This window comes from Pleurodeles waltl, chromosome 3_2, assembly GCF_031143425.1.
Source record: "Pleurodeles waltl isolate 20211129_DDA chromosome 3_2, aPleWal1.hap1.20221129, whole genome shotgun sequence".
NCBI lineage: Eukaryota > Metazoa > Chordata > Amphibia > Caudata > Salamandridae > Pleurodeles > Pleurodeles waltl.
The window spans coordinates 196,872,094-196,891,044 of NC_090441.1; the positions used below are offsets into that span (position 1 = coordinate 196,872,094).

At 44.3% G+C, this 18,951-nt stretch overlaps 1 protein-coding gene across 2 annotated transcripts in view; it reads right to left on the reverse strand.

The window, feature by feature from the left end:
* SPEG (striated muscle enriched protein kinase) overlaps window positions 1-18,951 on the reverse strand; it is a 1,321,813-nt gene that overhangs the window by 740,476 nt on the left and 562,386 nt on the right. The gene's annotated exons all lie outside the window — the stretch shown is intronic.

Sequence of the window (18,951 nt, forward strand, 5' to 3'; positions counted from 1 at the left end):
CACACCAGAGATTGGATACTGCATTGTGTGCAGGCAGGCACAGCCCATTCAGGTGTAAGAAAACAAGTTGCGTACCTGTAACTACAGTTATCTAGTATTGGTATCTTTTACAGATTCACATACTTGAATCATCCCCGTCGTCAAAGTGGGAGTCCCACAGTATCATAGAAATGCAGAAAGTGACAAATAATCATAAGCTATAATGTTAGCAAACTCAAACATATAGCCTATTCATGTTGTTTTGAAAAAAAAAGAACCAAATTTGACCTATGACCAATCAGGCGCCAGCACTCTCTCGAACACTCCCAAGAGAGGCTCCTCCCCTCAGATTTTCAAGCACTAGAGTGAGGAGTATACACTGAAAGCAAAAGGTGAGCCTCACCGGGGAGAATGGTGGGCCGCATGTGAATCTATGAAAGATACCAATACTGGCTAAGTCTAGTTACAGGTATGTAACTTGGGAACAGATGTACAAAGCAGTTTTCAAGTCGCAAACGGTGAATCAGCCCGTTTGCGACTTGAGAAATGCTATCTGGGATGTACAAAGCTCAAATTGTGATTCGGTAACTTGTTACCGAATCGCAGTTTGGGTTTTGCGATTCGGTATTAGGAAGGGGCGTGACAAGGGCGTCCCTTCCTAATACCGAATCCAGATGGTATGGATGATTGTTTTGTGACCGCGAATGCGGTCGCAAAACAATCGTAGTTAGCACCAGTTTCAAACTGGTGCTAACCCATTCGTAAACGGGAAGGGGTCCCCAAGGGACCACTTCCCCTTTGTGAATGGTAGCAAAAATATTTTTTCAGAGCAGGCAGTGGTCCCACGAACCACTGCCTACTCTGAAAAAATAAAATGAAAACTTTTCATTTTTGATTTTGAAATGCATCTCGTTTTCCTTTAAGGAAAACGGGCTGCACTTGAAAAAAATAAACTGCTTTATTTAGAAGCAGTCACAGACATGGTGGTCTGCTGTCTCCAGCAGGCCACCATCCCTTTGAGGGCAGCCATTCCCAATGGGGTTGCAAATTGCGACCTACCCCATGAATATTCATGAGGTAGGTCATTTGCGACCCCATTGGAAATCGCACAACAGTGTCATGGATTTACATGCTTGAATCTGAATGCAAAAAGAACAGTTGATGGATAGCTGATAACTGAATAGCCAGCAGTACTCAAGATAGCTGGAATGCCTGTAGTGGATGGTGGGAGAAGGCATATCGGTTTATATTAACAATTCTACTAATACAAGAATTATCTAAATATGTAAATATATATATATATATATACAGGGAGTGCAGAATTATTAGGCAAATGAGTATTTTGACCACATCATCCTCTTTATGCATGTTGTCTTACTCCAAGCTGTATAGGCTCGAAAGCCTACTACCAATTAAGCATATTAGGTGATGTGCATCTCTGTAATGAGAAGGGGTGTGGTCTAATGACATCAACACCCTATATCAGGTGTGCATAATTATTAGGCAACTTCCTTTCCTTTGGCAAAATGGGTCAAAAGAAAGACTTGACAGGCTCAGAAAAGTCAAAAATAGTGAGATATCTTGCAGAGGGATGCAGCACTCTTAAAATTGCAAAGCTTCTGAAGCGTGATCATCGAACAATCAAGCATTTCATTCAAAATAGTCAACAGGGTCGCAAGAAGCGTGTGGAAAAACCAAGGCGCAAAATAACTGCCCATGAACTGAGAAAAGTCAAGCGTGCAGCTGCCACGATGCCACTTGCCACCAGTTTGGCCATATTTCAGAGCTGCAACATCACTGGAGTGCCCAAAAGCACAAGGTGTGCAATACTCAGAGACATGGCCAAGGTAAGAAAGGCTGAAAGACGACCACCACTGAACAAGACACACAAGCTGAAACGTCAAGACTGGGCCAATAAATATCTCAAGACTGATTTTTCTAAGGTTTTATGGACTGATGAAATGAGAGTGAGTCTTGATGGGCCAGATGGATGGGCCCGTGGCTGGATTGGTAAAGGGCAGAGAGCTCCAGTCCGACTCAGACGCCAGCAAGGTGGAGGTGGAGTACTGGTTTGGGCTGGTATCATCAAAGATGAGCTTGTGGGGCCTTTTCGGGTTGAGGATGGAGTCAAGCTCAACTCCCAGTCCTACTGCCAGTTCCTGGAAGACACCTTCTTCAAGCAGTGGTACAGGAAGAAGTCTGCATCCTTCAAGAAAAACATGATTTTCATGAAGGACAATGCTCCATCACACGCGTCCAAGTACTCCACAGCGTGGCTGGCAAGAAAGGGTATAAAAGAAGGAAATCTAATGACATGGCCTCCTTGTTCACCTGATCTGAACCCCATTGAGAACCTGTGGTCCATCATCAAATGTGAGATTTACAAGGAGGGAAAACAGTACACCTCTCTGAACAGTGTCTGGGAGGCTGTGGTTGCTGCTGCACGCAATGTTGATGGTGAACAGATCAAAACACTGACAGAATCCATGGATGGCAGGCTTTTGAGTGTCCTTGCAAAGAAAGGTGGCTATATTGGTCACTGATTTGTTTTTGTTTTGTTTTTGAATGTCAGAAATGTATATTTGTGAATGTTGAGATGTTATATTGGTTTCACTGGTAATAATAAATAATTGAAATGGGTATATATATTTTTTTTGTTAAGTTGCCTAATAATTATGCACAGTAATAGTCACCTGCACACACAGATATCCCCCTAACATAGCTAAAACTAAAAACAAACTAAAAACTACTTCCAAAAATATTCAGCTTTGATATTAATGAGTTTTTTGGGTTCATTGAGAACATGGTTGTTGTTCAATAATAAAATTAATCCTCAAAAATACAACTTGCCTAATAATTCTGCACTCCCTGTATATATATATATATATATATATATATCTAATATACAGAAATAATAAGGGCACAGTGATTAGAAAAAATGGTAAAGCACAGGAAACACATATGCATGAAGAACTATACAAGCATTATTGAAAGTAGGTTAAAGTGAAATGAGGCTCACGTTAATTAACTAGATGACGTAGAACAGCCTGTCCCACATGTCCCAAATGTATAGCTGTGTTGAGCCGATTCGAAGCAGTAATGCTGCGCGAAAGAATGAGTAGTCTTCCATGTTGCAGCTTGGCATATTTTGTCTAAGGCAATGCTCTGAACAGTTGGTTAGTGGTTTACCAGCCTCTGTATGGCAAAACTGAATGGCGGATGCAATTCATCGGGCTATTGTTGCTGATATAATTTGCTCTAGTACAGCCTCCAACAGGTGCACATTGTTTTGTCTGCACCAAATATAAAATCTTTGCCACTTGAGCCTGTAAGTCTTGTTTGTGCTCTCTGCCAATGCTCTGGAAAGGATTACTTTGCATTCTTGATCAATGTTCAAGCCCTGGAACTCAAATAACTCAGGTACCATGCATGCAATTGAAGAGAAGCTGGTTCCGGATGGAGTATCTGCCCTTGACCCTTTGTTAGTAAGCTGTGCTTCCTGGGAAGCCGTATGGGATTGGCCACCGACAGGGGAATGAATTACATGTTCTATGTACCAATACTGCCTGGGCCACCTGGGTGCTATTAGTATGAGCGTGCAGCCCTCTGCTTTTATCTTCTTGAGAAGTCTCGGGATCAAAGGGAAGGGGGGAAAAGTATATGCAAAGATCCCAGACCATCGCATCGAAAGAGCATTCCCCCATGACCCCGGGAGTGGGAACCGACTGGCGTAAAAGCAGCATGTGGAGTTCTCATTGGTGGCAAAAAGATCCAGAGCTGGTCGCCCCCAGCACCGAAAGATCTTGTCTAGTTCCTTCTGATTGAGCTCCCATTCATGACAACTGTCTTCTGTCTTGCTGAGAGAGTCTTCAAGGATGTTGCTGAAACCCTGTAGGTGTTCCACTCTCAAAGATATTCTGTGAAGAGTGAGCCATTCCCAGAGAGCTTGGGATTCTCTTGAGAGGGAGAGAGATCGTCTTCCTCCCTGTTTGTTGACATAATACATACTTCTTGTGTTGTCCGTATGGATCAACACCAAAGATCTTGAAATACGAGGGAGGAAAGCTTCCAGAGTAAGGGAAATCGCTTCAGCTCCATTGATTTATGTGCATCTTCTTTTGAGATTCGTACCATTTGTCTTGAATGCACGTCTTGCAAATGACCTCCCCAGCCTTCCAGAGAAGCGTCCGTTGTGATGATGAAATCTGGCATTTGAGTTGGGAAAGATAAACCCTGAGAGATATGACTGGTTTGAAACCACCACTTGAGAGTTTGTATCATCCTTGGTGTGACCCTGATCAAATCTTCGAAGGACCCTTGAGACTGTGGCCATTGAAGCTGCAGTTCCTCTTGTAATAGTCTCATCTTTAGTCTTGCTATATGAACCAGATTGATTGAAGAGGAAATCATTACTGAAAAGAGACTTGAATGTTCTTACAGAAACAAACATTCTTTTTGCTATTGTGAGTGTCAGGTTGGAAAGTTTCTGTTGTCTTGCTATTGAGGGATAAGCCTTGTTTCTGTGTTGAATTTTGCACCAAGAAAGACCATCTTGCATGTTGGAATAGTGGATGATTTCTGGTGATTTACAGTCAGACCGAGACTGTGAAATAATGCTAGACAGGCGCTGGTAGCATTGGAGGGCTGCTGCAAAACTGGAGCCTTTATCAGCCAGTCGTCTAAGTACGGGAACATTTGAAACCCCTTGTTGCGGAGAATAGCAGCTACAGGTGCGAAACAGTTTGTGAAAATTCTTGGTGCTGACATCAACCCAAAAGGGAGAACCTTGAATTGACAATGGGTACCGGCTACGGTGAAGCAAAGGTATTTGTGATGCCTGGGATGTATGGTGATATGGAAATAGGCATCTTGAAGATCCAGCGATGTTATGTAATCTCCACTGTTGAGAAGATGGAGGATATTGGACAAGGTGATCATCCGCAAGGATTGTTTGTGCAGGATTTTTTTTAACTGTCTGAGATCTAGTATCAGTATCCATTCTCCTGATTTCTTTCTTATTAGGAAGAACCAAGATTTAAAAGCCTAGACCTCTTTGAAGAATGAGAACCTCTTCCATCACGCCCTTGGAGAGCATTAGAAACACGTCTTGCTTGAGTAAGAGAAGATGAAGCTGATGCGTTCTCACTGAAGGGTGGCTTGGTGGTTTCTGCACAAATTCCACTGTATGACCCTGAGACACTATATCCAACACCCACTTGTCTGATATTATCCGTTCCGAATTTTGATGATAATTTGAGACATTTGCGCCCACTTGATTGATTTTTGGGGAGCAAAGGACTGAAGCCAGTACCAAATGGAGATCATTGTTTACAGCTTGTTTCCCGAATCTGGGTGGGGAGCTACTTCCTTCTGCCGCCTTGTTTGATGTAAGCTGCTGTAGACAGCTGTTGGTAAGACAGGTGATAGGTTGACCTGTACTGTTAATATTGTCTATGGTAGGTACCCCTAAAAGTGGAGAAACCTCTACCTCTGACTCCCTGAAAGGGCTGCCTCTTGTATTGTACAGTACCCAAAGAGCAAGCAGTCTCTGGGTCCGTCTTGATGGCTAGCAATACATCGTCAATGTGTTTCCTGAAAGGGGTTTCACCATCATAGGCAATATCTAGAATTCTGGATTGAACCTCAGCTCTGAATGAGGTTGCCTTTAACCAATCTTGGCAGTGCAAAACTGCAGCTCCCGCTAACTGCTGAAAGCCCGTGAAGCTATGTCCAATGTGAAATTAGTTACTTACCTGTAACTGCAGTTATCCAGTATTGGTATCTTTCATAGAGTCACATTCTTGAATCTCTCCTGTCGTCGACGTGGGAGTCTCACGGTATCCTAAAAAGGAGTACATAGCAATAACCAAACTGACCATAGAGTTTGTATTGCAAAAAAGGCCCATATTTGACAGATGTCATTATATAAGATGGACCAAACTTGAATCCCAGCCAATCAGGCCACAGCACCCTCTAAAAAACTCCCAAGAGAAGCTCCCTTTCTCAAATTTCCAGCATGAGAGTGAAGTATATAACCTGAGTAAGTAAAAGGGAGCCTCTAAGAGGAGGAGGGGAGGTTGCAAGTGAATCTATTAAAGATACCAATACTGGATAACTGCAGTTACAGGTAAGTAACTAATCTCTTATCCAGTATTGGATCCTTCATAGATTCACATGCTTGAATCAGAGTAAAAAGCAGAATCATAACATTAACATGGGTGGAGGGAATGAAAACCCAATGCGTTTTCTCCTTCTCTCTCACTCCTGATATACTTATACATATAAACTCTCTTTTAAAAAAAAACCAAAGAGGTAAGTAAGCATACAAATCATATCAAGACTATGGTGAAAGCATAGACGTTGAACTTGAAGAGAAAAAATCAGATAAATAGGAGAACAAGAGATATAAAAATAATAATAATAATAATAAAAATAACAATAGAAAAACAAAATTCTACATTACCAAGAGGCTAACCTTTACTGGAACAGGTGACGGGGAACTGCTTGGCCCACGGCTGCATCTGTCTTATGGGTAGCCTGAAGGCAATAGTGCTTCGCGAAGGAGTGGGTACTCTTCCAAGCAGCAGCACAGGATATCTGATCCAGCAACACCCCAGCATCAGAGCAGCAGAGGTTAAAACTGCTCTTGTTGAATGCGCCCTAGGTCACCTTTGTAGGGGTTTCCCTGCTGCAGAGTGGCAGAACTGAATAGCAGCTGATAGCCATCTAGCTATCGTTGCCTTTGTCATTGAGGAACCCAGATGCCCAGGTCCATAGGAAAGTAATCATTGATCAGATTTGCGAAAAGTCTTAGTTCGCTGGAGATAAAACTTAAGATATCTCTTTACATCCAATGTGTGGAGGGACTTTTCTGCAGGACATGTCGGATTAGGAAAATATGTTCAGAGAATAACTGGCTGATTCAGATGAAATTGAGACGGAACTTTAGGAATGAACTTCGAATTTGTTTTGAGAATGACGAAATTGTTTGTGAAACACAGAAAAGGTTGCTGTATCGTGAAGGCTTGAATTTCACTGACCCTTCTGGTGGACATGATCGCTAGAAGGAAAGCTACCTTCCAAATGAGGAATTTAAGATCCGCTTTATGTATGGGTTCGAACGGAGGCTTCATTAGTTGAGAGAGCACCACATTAAGGTGCCTTTCGGGTAGAGGTAACGTTACTGGAGGAAAAACTCTGAATAGACCCCTCATGAACTGCTTAATCAGACGTGACGAGCAAATTGAGGCTGTATCCGAAGAACTAGTCAACACAAAAAGGTATGGGGTTCACCAAAAATGTGGAGCTGCGTTCACGAGAGATTATCCGTGGGCTCCTGGACCTCACTGGGTGTGAAAAACGCGCGGTGTGGGTGCTGTGTAGGGTGAGTGAGGGAAGGGGGTATTTCTTTTACGGACTAGGTGGTCTCACACACCATATAGTGTCATGCTTCATCATTTGACCACCTAGCCCACCCAGGAAGGACAGTGCCACCTGGGCGGACTCAACCTCGCCGTTAAAAGAACAGGAGGGAGTGCGTAAATATATTTTATCTGGAGATAATGGGATCCAGCTAAACTATGGGAATTTAAAAACCGTATGTATCCGAAGTACGCCTGTATGTTGAAATTGCTGCCAAATGCACCTTAAGTGAAGAGTGCATAAGCCCAGATTTTGCCAATAGCAACAGGTATGGTAGAATCTGCTCTGGAGAAGCCTCAAAAGGGTGTAGGTTGTGCCGCTGACACCACCAACAGAACCTCTTCCATTTGAGTCGATACATTTTGTTTGTGCTGATTGCTCTAACGTTAGACAGTCTGCATTCTGGGACTATTTTAAGATACTAAAACTCGTAGAATTCAGGAGCCATGCGTGCAAGTGTAGTGAGATCGGATCCAGATATAGAATCTGCCCCTGACGCATTGAAAGTAGCGTTGGGATTGCAGGAAGGCGTATTGGTGCAGTTTCTGATATTAGAAGAAGCTCCGTGTACCAGCATTGCCGGGGCCATTTGGGAGCGATTAGTATTAGGCAACAGGGCTCCCTCTTCATCTTGGCTATAACCCTGGGGGTCAATGGGGTGGGGGGGGAGCGTACGCAAAGATCCCAGACCATCACATTAAAAGGGCATTCCCCCAAGACCTTGGTAGGGTATACCGACTTGCGTAAAATCGGCATTTGGCATTTTTGTTTGTTGCGAATAGGTCTAGAGCTGGCTTCCACGATGTTGCAAACATTTTGTCTAGCTGAACTTGATTCAACTCCCATTTGTGACAATCGTTGTGGGTTCTGCTGAGCACGTCCGCTAGCGTGTTGAGCACCCCTGGAACATGCTCGGCTCTCAGAGAAATGTTGTGTCTTGTAAGCCAGTCACAGGGGCTTCTTGTGAAAGTGTTAAATACTTCATGCCTCTCTGTTTGTTTATATAATATATGCTGGATGTGTTGTCTGTCCATACCAGCACCCGAGAACCTTCTATCCTCGGAAGGAACGCTTGCAATGTGAAGAAAATGGCTTTGAGTTCTAGGCTGTTGATGTGCATTAGCCTTTGGTGATCCAACCATTTTCCCTGAACTTGGAGATCTTAGAGATGTCCTCCCCAACCTTCCATGGAAGCATCTGTGGTAATGATAAATTGTGGGACTAACGGAATGAACGTGAGACCTTTAGAAAGATGAGACTGGCAAGTCCACCAACCCAATGTCCTTATCGTTCTTGGTGTTACCAGAATGCGATCTTCAAACGAACCTTGTGGTTGGTTCCACTGAACCTACAATTCTCCTTGTAATGGCCTCATTTTGAGACGCGCATGTCGCACCAGGTTGATGGTGGAAGATATCATACCCAGGAGCGACTTGTACGACCTCACTGAAACGGACCTTCTTTTTGATATTGTTTATGCCAGAATCGCTCCGAGAAAAATCATCCTCTGAGTGGGCACGGTACAGGGTTTTTTGACATTGAGTGTGAGACCTAGTTTTTTGAAAAGTGCAATACAATCTTTTGTTGCTGCTGCAGTTTGTTGCTTGGTGGGCACCTTCAGGAGCCAGTCGTCCAGATATAGAAATACATGGTGACCCTGCTGCCTGAGAGCAGCTGCTGCTGGTGCCAGACACTTGGTGAATATGCGCTGACCTGATCTGACTCCGAAGGGTAAGAGACAGAACTGATAGTGAGAACCAGCCACTGTGAAATGGAGGTATCTGCGATGCTTGGGATGGATGGGGATATGAAAATAAGCGTCCTCCAGGTCCAGAGATGTCATATAGTCTCCACTGTTCAGGAGGTTCAATATGTCTGAAAGAGTGATCATTCTGAAAGTTTGTTTGCGAAGGTACTTGTTGAGATGCCAAAGGTCCAGAATAGGTCTCCCTTCCCCTGATTTCTTTTGCACAAGGGAAAAACGGGAATACAATCTTCTGCCTCTCTAAGCCATTGGAACTTCTTCCATTGCTCCCTTGAGAAGCATCAATTGGACAGTTTTTTTCAATAAGTGAAGATGAGGGGAATGCGCCCCCTTCAGGGGGGTGGTTGGTGGCCTGACAGTGAATTCTACGGTGTGGCTGTAAGCCACGATGTCCAAAACCCATTGGTCCGAGGTGATAGAATTACAATTCTGCAGATATCTGGTTATGTTCGCTCCTCTCTGGTGTTGGGATAGGAGAGTAGCTAGTACTCCTGCAGGGTCATTGTTTACGACCTGTGTCTCTGGGCTGATGAGAAGATTTTCGATGGGCACCAGGAGCGTGGAAACCAGCTGTTGTTGGTTGTCTAAACGATTGTGACGGTCTGTATTGTTGGTATGGCTGAAACTATTGAGAACAGAAATATGATCCTCTGTAGCAGGAAGAACCACACCCCCTTGCCCCTCGGAAAGGCAGTTTCCTATACTGTAAAGAACCAAGGGACTTAGAAGTATCAGTGTCAGTTTTAAAGGCAAGAAGAGCCTCATCTGTATGCTTGCCAAAAAGCATGTCTCCGACATATGCCATGTCCAAAACCTTTGTTTGTACCTCCGGGCGAAATCAAGTGGCCTTCAACCATCCTTGGCGTCTCAGAATGGCAGCGCCTGCCAATTGCCGAAATCCATTTGAGGCTATGTCCATGGCATTATCAATAATTTCAGAAGAGGCACGCTCCCCCTCCTGTAAAATCTTCTTTGCTTCTTGCCTCTACTTCTCAGGGATGAGATCCAGGAAAGGCTTTATATCTGACCACATCTGCCTGTCGTACTATGCTAAGATGGCTAAGGCATTAGCAGCTCTTACTGTAACGGCCGACATAAGAGAAAACCTTTTTCCAATCGTGTCAAGACGTCGACCATCCCTGTCATGTGGCACTGAGATAGGGGCTGCTGGATTCTTAGAACGTCTCTGTGCAGCTTGTGATATCACAGAGTCTGGCTGAGGATGTCCCATGAGACATGCAGGAGCATCATCCGGAAACCCGTATTTCTTATCAATCCGTGGCAGGACCGCTGGCACCGTAGCAGGATTTTTCATGACCCTGACACACTCCTGCCATAAATGGTCAATGATCGGAATTGATCTTATCGACTTTCATGCTTGATACTTGCAGTCGTACAAGAAGCAATCAGAATGCTTTATTGCAATGGGTAAATGAAACCTCTCTGCTGCTCTTTCCATAATTGCATGATACCCCCCAATATCTTCAGGAGGTGCTGTAGGATATTGAGGTGGGGATGGGGTAGGGATAACAAATCCTGCCATTCATCATGTTGAGATGGTAATTCACCCTCTTCCCTTGTTTCGTCCTCCGATGTAGAAGGATCATCTCTAGGCAGAGGAACAGCATGAGGAGGTGGCGTCATTCTGGGTGTCATTGGAGGTGGAATGTCTGGGAGCGGAACAGAAGTTGTATTTGGCGGAGTAGATGGTGGTACTTCTGTCTGTGGTGGAAAGCGACGTCTATAGTGTCCGCCAGCATGCTCTGAAGATCCTCTATAAGTGAACGAGGCATAACCGCCTGCTCCTGCGGACGATGGAAGTCTGTACAATAGTGGTGTTCTGCGTACTTTTGACTAGAGGGTTGGCGAAAGTATCCCCCAACCTGTTGAGTCTGATCGTCATAGTATTCGTCTTCCTCTTCCTCATACTGATATTTCACATGGAGCTCCGAGGGACTATGAGCCTGTCCGAAAGGTCCTTCCTCATCAGAGTCCTCCATGTCTAAAAGGTGACTTGGAAGAAGAGGTGAAATGTTTGTAGCATAAGTCATGGTAGGCTTGTGGTAGGTTCTAATTTTGATGCTCGTCGACATTGTCTTCGTAGACAGGAGCGTCCACGGCGGTATCGTTGACGATGGAACTGTAGACGGAGGAACCAACGATGTTGGAAGTGTCGACGGCGGAAGCGTCGACGATGAAGACAACGTCGATGGGAGCGTCGACAATGAAAGGGCCAACGGTGGCAACGTCGGCGATGGCAGTATCGATGATGGAAGCGTCACTAGAGGTGATGCCATCGACGACGCATCCAGTGAAGTCTTGGACGTCTCTGAGGGCCTCGCAGACGAAATTGGCTCCAGCGTGGAGAATGCCATCGTCGTCGTCGACGCTGATGATCTCGTCGACGATACAGTGATGACTGTAGTCATCGACGATGTTGCTGTCGACTGTGACTTCGTTGTTTATGACAAAACAACTGAAGATTTGTTCCCCTTTTATTTTAGTGGCTTACAGGGGGTAGCTGGAGCAGAGGAAGCTACCTCTGAAGAGGGTTGCTTTTCTCTTTCACTCTTTTTGGATTCCTTGGAGTGATGATGCATTTTTAGGGATTTCCTGCTCTCCTCAGAAATTCCCTCAAGAGATCTAGGGATTTAGGAACAGAGTCATTGTCCTCATCAGATGATGTTCTCTGAGCTTTGGTTTTCTGTAGCCAAAATAACAATCTTCCATCTCTGTCTCTCAGAGTTTTTGATGGGAAAGTACGACAGATCTTACAGTCCTTTGCCTTATGAGTGGGATGAAAACAATAAATACAGTTTTTATGTGGATCATCCACATGAACTCTTTTTTCCCACAGGTCTTGCAGGGACGAAAGAGGCCTTTAGAATCAGACATAGTTTTGGAAATAAGAAAATACAAACCTTCTCTGAAGAATAAAATGTGGAAATAACTGAACAGAGCTCAGGGAGACTCCCTTCACACTCAACGTGTGGTGAAACAATGAGGAAGGGAGCTTCTCTTGGGAGTGTTCTAGAGGGTGCTGTCCCCTGATTGGCTGTGATTCAAGTTTGGTCCATCTTATATAAAGAGTCAATCTGTCAAATTTGGGCCTGTTTTGCATTACAAACTCTATGGTCAATTTGGTTAATGCTATGTACTGCTTTTTAGGATACCGTGGGACTCCCACGTCGACAACAGGAGAGATTCAAGCATGTGAATCTATGAAGGATCCAATACTGGATAACCAATTGATCACCTCTGCAGACGTGCGCTCACCTTCCTGTAGTATTTTGAGTACCTCAGTTTGCTTGTCTTCAGGGGTGAGGTCGATGACGGCACTCATGTCAGACCACATCTGATGGTCATAGCGACCTAAAATAGCCAAGGTGTTGGCAGTCCGTACCATAATGGCTGGCATTGATGATAATCTCTTTCCTATGTTATCCAAACATCTGCCCTTCTTGTCTGTTGGGGCTGAAATGGGAGCAGACGGTTTTTTAGGTCGTGTTTGTGCAGTTTGAGATACAACAGAGTCTGGTTTTGGTTGCCCTTGGAGTGCCCAGAGGTAGGAGTTGTTGTGATTGCTGCAGCTGCTCTGTAGCTGAAACAGGAAATCTCTTTTTGTAGTCCTAAAGCATGAACTGTAAGTCCTAAATTAAGGAGGAAGGCATTTGCACTGTATCCTGAGGTTGTTGATCGTGCACTGGCTCGTAGTAATGCTTAGCATGCGTGTAATAAGTGTCATATTCTTGATGTTCGTACTCATTGTCGTCATCCTGGTACTTGACGTTCAATTGTGATGGACTATCTGCATCTCGGAATGGTCCTACATCTTTAGACTCCTCCCAGCTCAACAAATAACTAGGTAATAATGTAGTTACCTTACTGGGGGATGTATCTTTAGGATGCAAGGTGGAACCAAACTGCTTGAAGGCATTGTTATTGCCATTGTTGGCGATGGTATTGTCGACGACGGAGTGGTCATCGTGGGCGTTACTAAAAGTGGTCTTGTCGACGGGGCTGCCATCGACCGTGCCGTCGTCGACGGTGTCTTCGTCATTGTATCTGCCGACGATGTTGGTGCAGGGGATCTCGCCAACAGTTCCGTTGATGGAAGTCTTTTCTTCTTAAGTGAAGTCAAATCTATGGTCTCACTCACCTGCACTGATGAGTTTGGAGTTTTTTGCGCTGACGTCGACAATGTCATTGTCGCCGAAGGTCTCGTCGATGAGACAGTGGCAATGGTGACTGTAGTAGTCATGATCGTCAATGGTAATGTCGTAGTCAACTTTAATTTAAGAGGAACCTTTTTGGATGTCGACGGTTCTGAAAAAGGAGAATGTTGACAGGTTTCCTTCTTTCGATGTGGAGAGGATGGCTTAGAAGAGGCTGACCCTGTAAAGGTTTTTGAAGGGTCTTTGTGGTGAGCCTTATGATGTTTCCTGCCCTCCTCAGACTGCCCTGGGTCAGATGATCTAGACCTTTTTTGAGGCTTTGTATCTATGTCACTCTCCTCACCTGAAGTACAGGATTTAGCCTGTAGCCAAATTAAAAGCCTTTGATTCTGTTCCTCAGAGTCTTAGCAGAGAAGGTGTGGCATACCTTGCAGTCCTTAACCTGGTGATTGGGATGCAGACAGTACAAACAATCCTTATGTGGATCATCCACACAAAGCCTTTTCTTGCCACAGGTCTTACAAGGGAGAAAGAGGCCTTTTTTAGAAGTATCAGACATTGTCCGAGACAGAAATTAGCTCTGAGAAGAAAAAACTGAGCAGAGCTCAGGGAGACTCCCTTCACAAGGCGTGCAGTACAAAATCTGAGGAAGAAACCTCTCTTGGGAGTGTTCTAGAGAATGCTAGCACCTGATTGGTCATAGGTCAAATGAAGTTATTTTTTCAAAACAACATGGATAGGCTATATATGTTTGAGTTTGCTAGCATTATAGCCTATGGTTATTTGTCACTTACTGCTTTTCTAAGATACGTGGGACTCCAACTTCAACAACGGGGATGATTCAAGCATGTGGATCTATGAAAGATCCAATACTGGATAAGTGTCAGCTCCTCCCTCCAATCTAGTGCAGATGACCCATCAGGATATGCAGGCTACACCCCAGCTCCCTTTGTGTCACTGTCTAGTGGAGATTCAAAAACAGCCCAACTGTCAGTTTGACCCAGACAGGGAACACAAAAGCAGGCAGAGTCACAGAACGGTTTAAGCAAGAAAATGCCCATTTTCTAAAAGTTATTTTACCAAATGAGGCAAATGCAAGTAACCCGTAGACCTGGGTAATTAAAATAAATATCAAAATTCTTTGGTCCTCAGGGAGAAGTGTAGGCCTACACTTCCACAGCACCTTTTAACTGTCGGTTAAGAGGTTATTCATAACTAAACTTTTTATTTTTATCATCCTTGACAAAATCATTTTTAATTTCTATGAAAATATTCAATTTTTGGATCACAAACCTAAGGTGCTCCCAAATTGTACCGACGCAGTGCAGCGATAATAGTGATAATTTAAGTGAAAAAGTGCTTTATTCAATAGTGTACCAATTACCTGAGTGCACCAGGCACCAGACTCAGGGCCTGATTTAGATATTGGTGGATGGGTTACTCTGTCAAAACGGTGACGGGTATCCAGTCTGCTCAAATCTAAATCCTATTGAATCCTATGGGATTTAGATTTCAGCGGACAAGGCACCAAGCTTAATCGATGAACCAGTTACTTGACCCCTCAAGGCACCAGGCTTAATCAAAGAACCAAACAGGCTAGATCAGGGACAGTTATCTAGCACATGAGGCAACAGACTAAGGGGGTCATTCCGACCCCGGCGGGCGGCGGGCACCGCCCGCCGGGCGGACACCGCCCAAACACTGCACCGCAGTCAAATGACCGCGGCGGTGATTCCAACTTTCCCGCTGGGCCGGCGGGAAAGCCCCTGCAAAGAGGAGGCCGGCTCCGAATGGAGCCGGCGGATTTGCAGTGGTGCGACGGGTGCAGTGGCACCCGTCGCGATTTTCAGTGTCTGCAAAGCAGACACTGAAAATCATTATGGGGCCCTGTTAGGGGGCCCCACGACACCCGTTCCCGCCATCCTGTTTCTGGCGGTAAAAACCGCCAGGAACAGGATGGCGGGAAGGGGGTCGGTATCCCCATGGCGGCGCTGGAGGATTCCCTGGGCCAGGGGTAAACCGCCGGGAAACCGCCGGTTCCCCTTTTCTGACCGCGGCTTTACCGCCGCGGTCAGAATGGCCCAGGAAGCACCGCCAGCCTGTTGGCGGTGCTTCCGTGGTCGTTGACCCAGAATGACCCCCTAAGTCAGGGAAACAATTACCTCAGCATGTGGTTCCACTGGTACAAGTATGAAAGTGACGATCTGAACACTTGTGGCTCAACGCCCATTCAATAAAAAAGTAACCTCAGCATAATATAAATTACTAGCTAAGTCATGAAAATAATAAACAGAGGATAGACAGATCTGTGTGAGTAGCTCTATGTTTGCAGTATTACTTCTGGCAGCACTTCAAGTAGGTTTCTCTACAGATTATCTTATTTCCTTTCCTTACCTAGTTAAAGCCATGCTAAGTTTCCTACATTTCATGTGTAGTTGCTAAATGATAAATATAATTTGTATTTACTAGGTTTCACTGATAAGCACTTATTAGGCCTGCGTAATATGTTGTTTTTTGTTGGATGCAGGGTACCAAACTTTTAAAAACCTATCACACGTCTTTGACAGAGATGACAAATCTCACCCAAATTCTGCATCAGTGGCATCTTTAGTCTTTTCTAATCCAGAACTTGTGCTTTTTTGATGAGCCTCAATATCGAGGTGGGGATCCTAAACTGTTAAATTACAACAGCGATGTTCACTTTTGTAGTAGATATTTTGATCTGTAATAACTAGAATGCCATTCAAACTACAAATCGCCCTGCCTCAATTTGCATTTTCCTCCTCCATGATATATTGTACAAATAGCAAATATACATAGGTGCATCAAGGATTCTTTTGAATCTTTAAAAGGTAGAAAAGCTTGATAATTAGTGCCACAGGAAAATATCTTACTCCACTCCATTATGGGATCATCAAAGACTCACACTTGTTGACTGGAAGAATAAGGGCTAGTTGCCAGCAGTCACAAGGGAGAAAGGCTGAGAAGCAGTCCCTTTAGAGGACATGTTACTCCTTTCTGTCATGCTGTAGACAGGTTGAATTGCCTGAATGTCAATGTCTGTAAATGTAAAAGCGTTAATGCCCTTCTGGCAGCCAATGTGCAAAAGGCTCCTAGAAGAGGCGCATGTGTGATGCTGGGAGTGAGGTCTCAGTATAAGGAATGGAAAAGCTGTTTACCTTTAATCCCACTTCTACTTAATAAAGATTCTATTAAAATCATGAGCACTAAATAGTACCACCCACATGCAGGATCCCAAAACACTTATAAATGTTTTCTAGAAACGCCAATTAAAAAAAAGCAATTTTGACAGCCTATTGAAATCTATTTCGATTATTTGGTCCTGTGACGTTTTGTAAACAGTAGGGCTGCCACATATATTTTTCGTATTATTCCTTATATACCAGTGGTGCAGAGGTGTTATAACAATGGCACATATCAGGCTTGGGTCCAACCAATCGAAGGTCGAGATGGACACAAAAGGCACCTAGTTTATAGATAAAGGGTGAGTGGTTGGGTTCAGTAATGCTAACAATGTTTATGCTCTGAATATTGACCTTTCTGGCTTTCATGAGGATGCGGTAAACCTCTGTGTGGAGTTCATTTTTGTACGCAGGCAACTGACTTTAACACCACATAACAAATACTTTTAGACAGATCGAATGCTGGTGTATGCATGATTTCTAAATGTGTGACTATGATTCACAGGTTAATAGAATGGCATAACATGGTGGATGCGTGGACACACATACACAACAATCTGAAGCAATTCACTTTCCATTTGTCCATCAATGAAGTGGTGTCCTGCAAAGATCTAACTTTAGAACTGAGGGGCACCATCAACTGGCTTGTGAATGTTGAAGTCTATTTTAGAGCCTGGTTGGACAACTCTCCTTTGTTTGTGGCAATAAAATTCCTGAAACAAGCAAGATAAATTGCAGGTGGCATTTACGTTGAGAAACGTATCAAATAATGCATTCTCTGCTATTAGCAGACAAGAGCTAATTGTTAGAGAAGGGATCACTGTCTTTTTTGATTGGAATGTGGAGCCTGTTCATAGCATTAGTACAGTTCGTGAAATAATTAAATCCTTCATTTGTAGCTTCTGAATCTCATATGAGGCAGAGGTACTAAAATCTCTTACAGCAAAACTGGATAAACTGGGGGCGTTGGGTAATGGTTTGGAAGCACAACATGAAGCTTCAGTGGATAGTGAGGTTCTAGAGAGTACCGGGCAGAAACAAAATTTCTTTCAGGATGGTCACCCTGGTCCTCGTCAGCAGCAGACTGGACTATGGCAACGCTCTCTACGTGGGAACTACGGCCATGCTCCAGAAAACGCTGCAACGTATACAGAACGCCTCCGCATGCCTCATCCTCGACATCCCATGCCGCAACCACATCTCAGCCCACCTAAGAGATCTACACTGGCTCCCCGTCAACAAGAGGATCACTTTCAAACTTCTTACTCACGCTTACAAAGCACTCCGCAACGCCGGCCCTGCCTACCTCAATGAGCGGCTCACCTTCTGCACTCCCAACTGTCAACACCGCTCCACCAACCTCGCCACCGTCCCTCGCATCCACCGAACTACAGCTGGAGAGAGATCATTCTGCCACCACGCCGCCAAGAACTGGAACTCCCTCCCGTCCACCTACGACAGACTCAGGACCTGCTGACATTCCGGAAATGCCTCAAGACCTGGCTGTTCGAGCAGTAGCACCTCCCCTGCCCCCCCCAGCGCCTTGAGACCCTAGCGGGTGAATAGCGCGCTCTACAAATGACTTATTGATTGACACCTCAGAGTGGGAAGTCCAATTTCTTGGATAGAGTAAGTTGTGTAAGATGTATAGGGAAGGTGGTCACACATGTAAGATACTGGGTTACCTTTTACGCTAGGGATTAGGCCCACATAATTATGTCGTGGTAAGGACCTCACAAGGGTCATTGGTGGTATCTGACTTGCTGATTTTAAACCTTTCAATGTCATGTTATGTCAAACCACTGTGCTTTCCATGCATCTAACTTAAAGGAATGCAAAATGTTACTACTCATAACTGCAATACTTCATATTGGACATCTTTCATAGATTCACATGGTCCAATCATTCCCAGTCATCAAGATGGGAGCTATACAAGAGCATGCACGTTAGCGCTAAAGTCAGACTTCTATAAAAAGACAAACCGTTCACCTCATCAGAAGAAACCCAAAGTTCAACCAATGAGATGAAAGCAAATTGAACTCTACTCTGCAGCTACCATACTTCACATTTTCTACAGCACAAGTATGAAAGGAGGGAGTGTGTAAAGCCTCTGAATGGGGAAGAAAGCAGGTCACATATGAATCTATGAAAGACACCAAAGATGGAGAACTGCAGTCACCTGTAAGCAACTTTTTGTCTTCTTCATCATGTGGTCATTCTTAGATTCACATGCTTAAATCAGAGAAGCTAGAAGTATGAAACACATACCATGTCATATTCTAATTTAATGTTCTAGAGCAATGTCTGGCAAACACTGATCTGACATATTCTGATGATGGAGCAGCAAGAGGTTTACCTGGGTGACATCAATGTGAAAGCTGAGTCTACAGACACACATGTACACAAG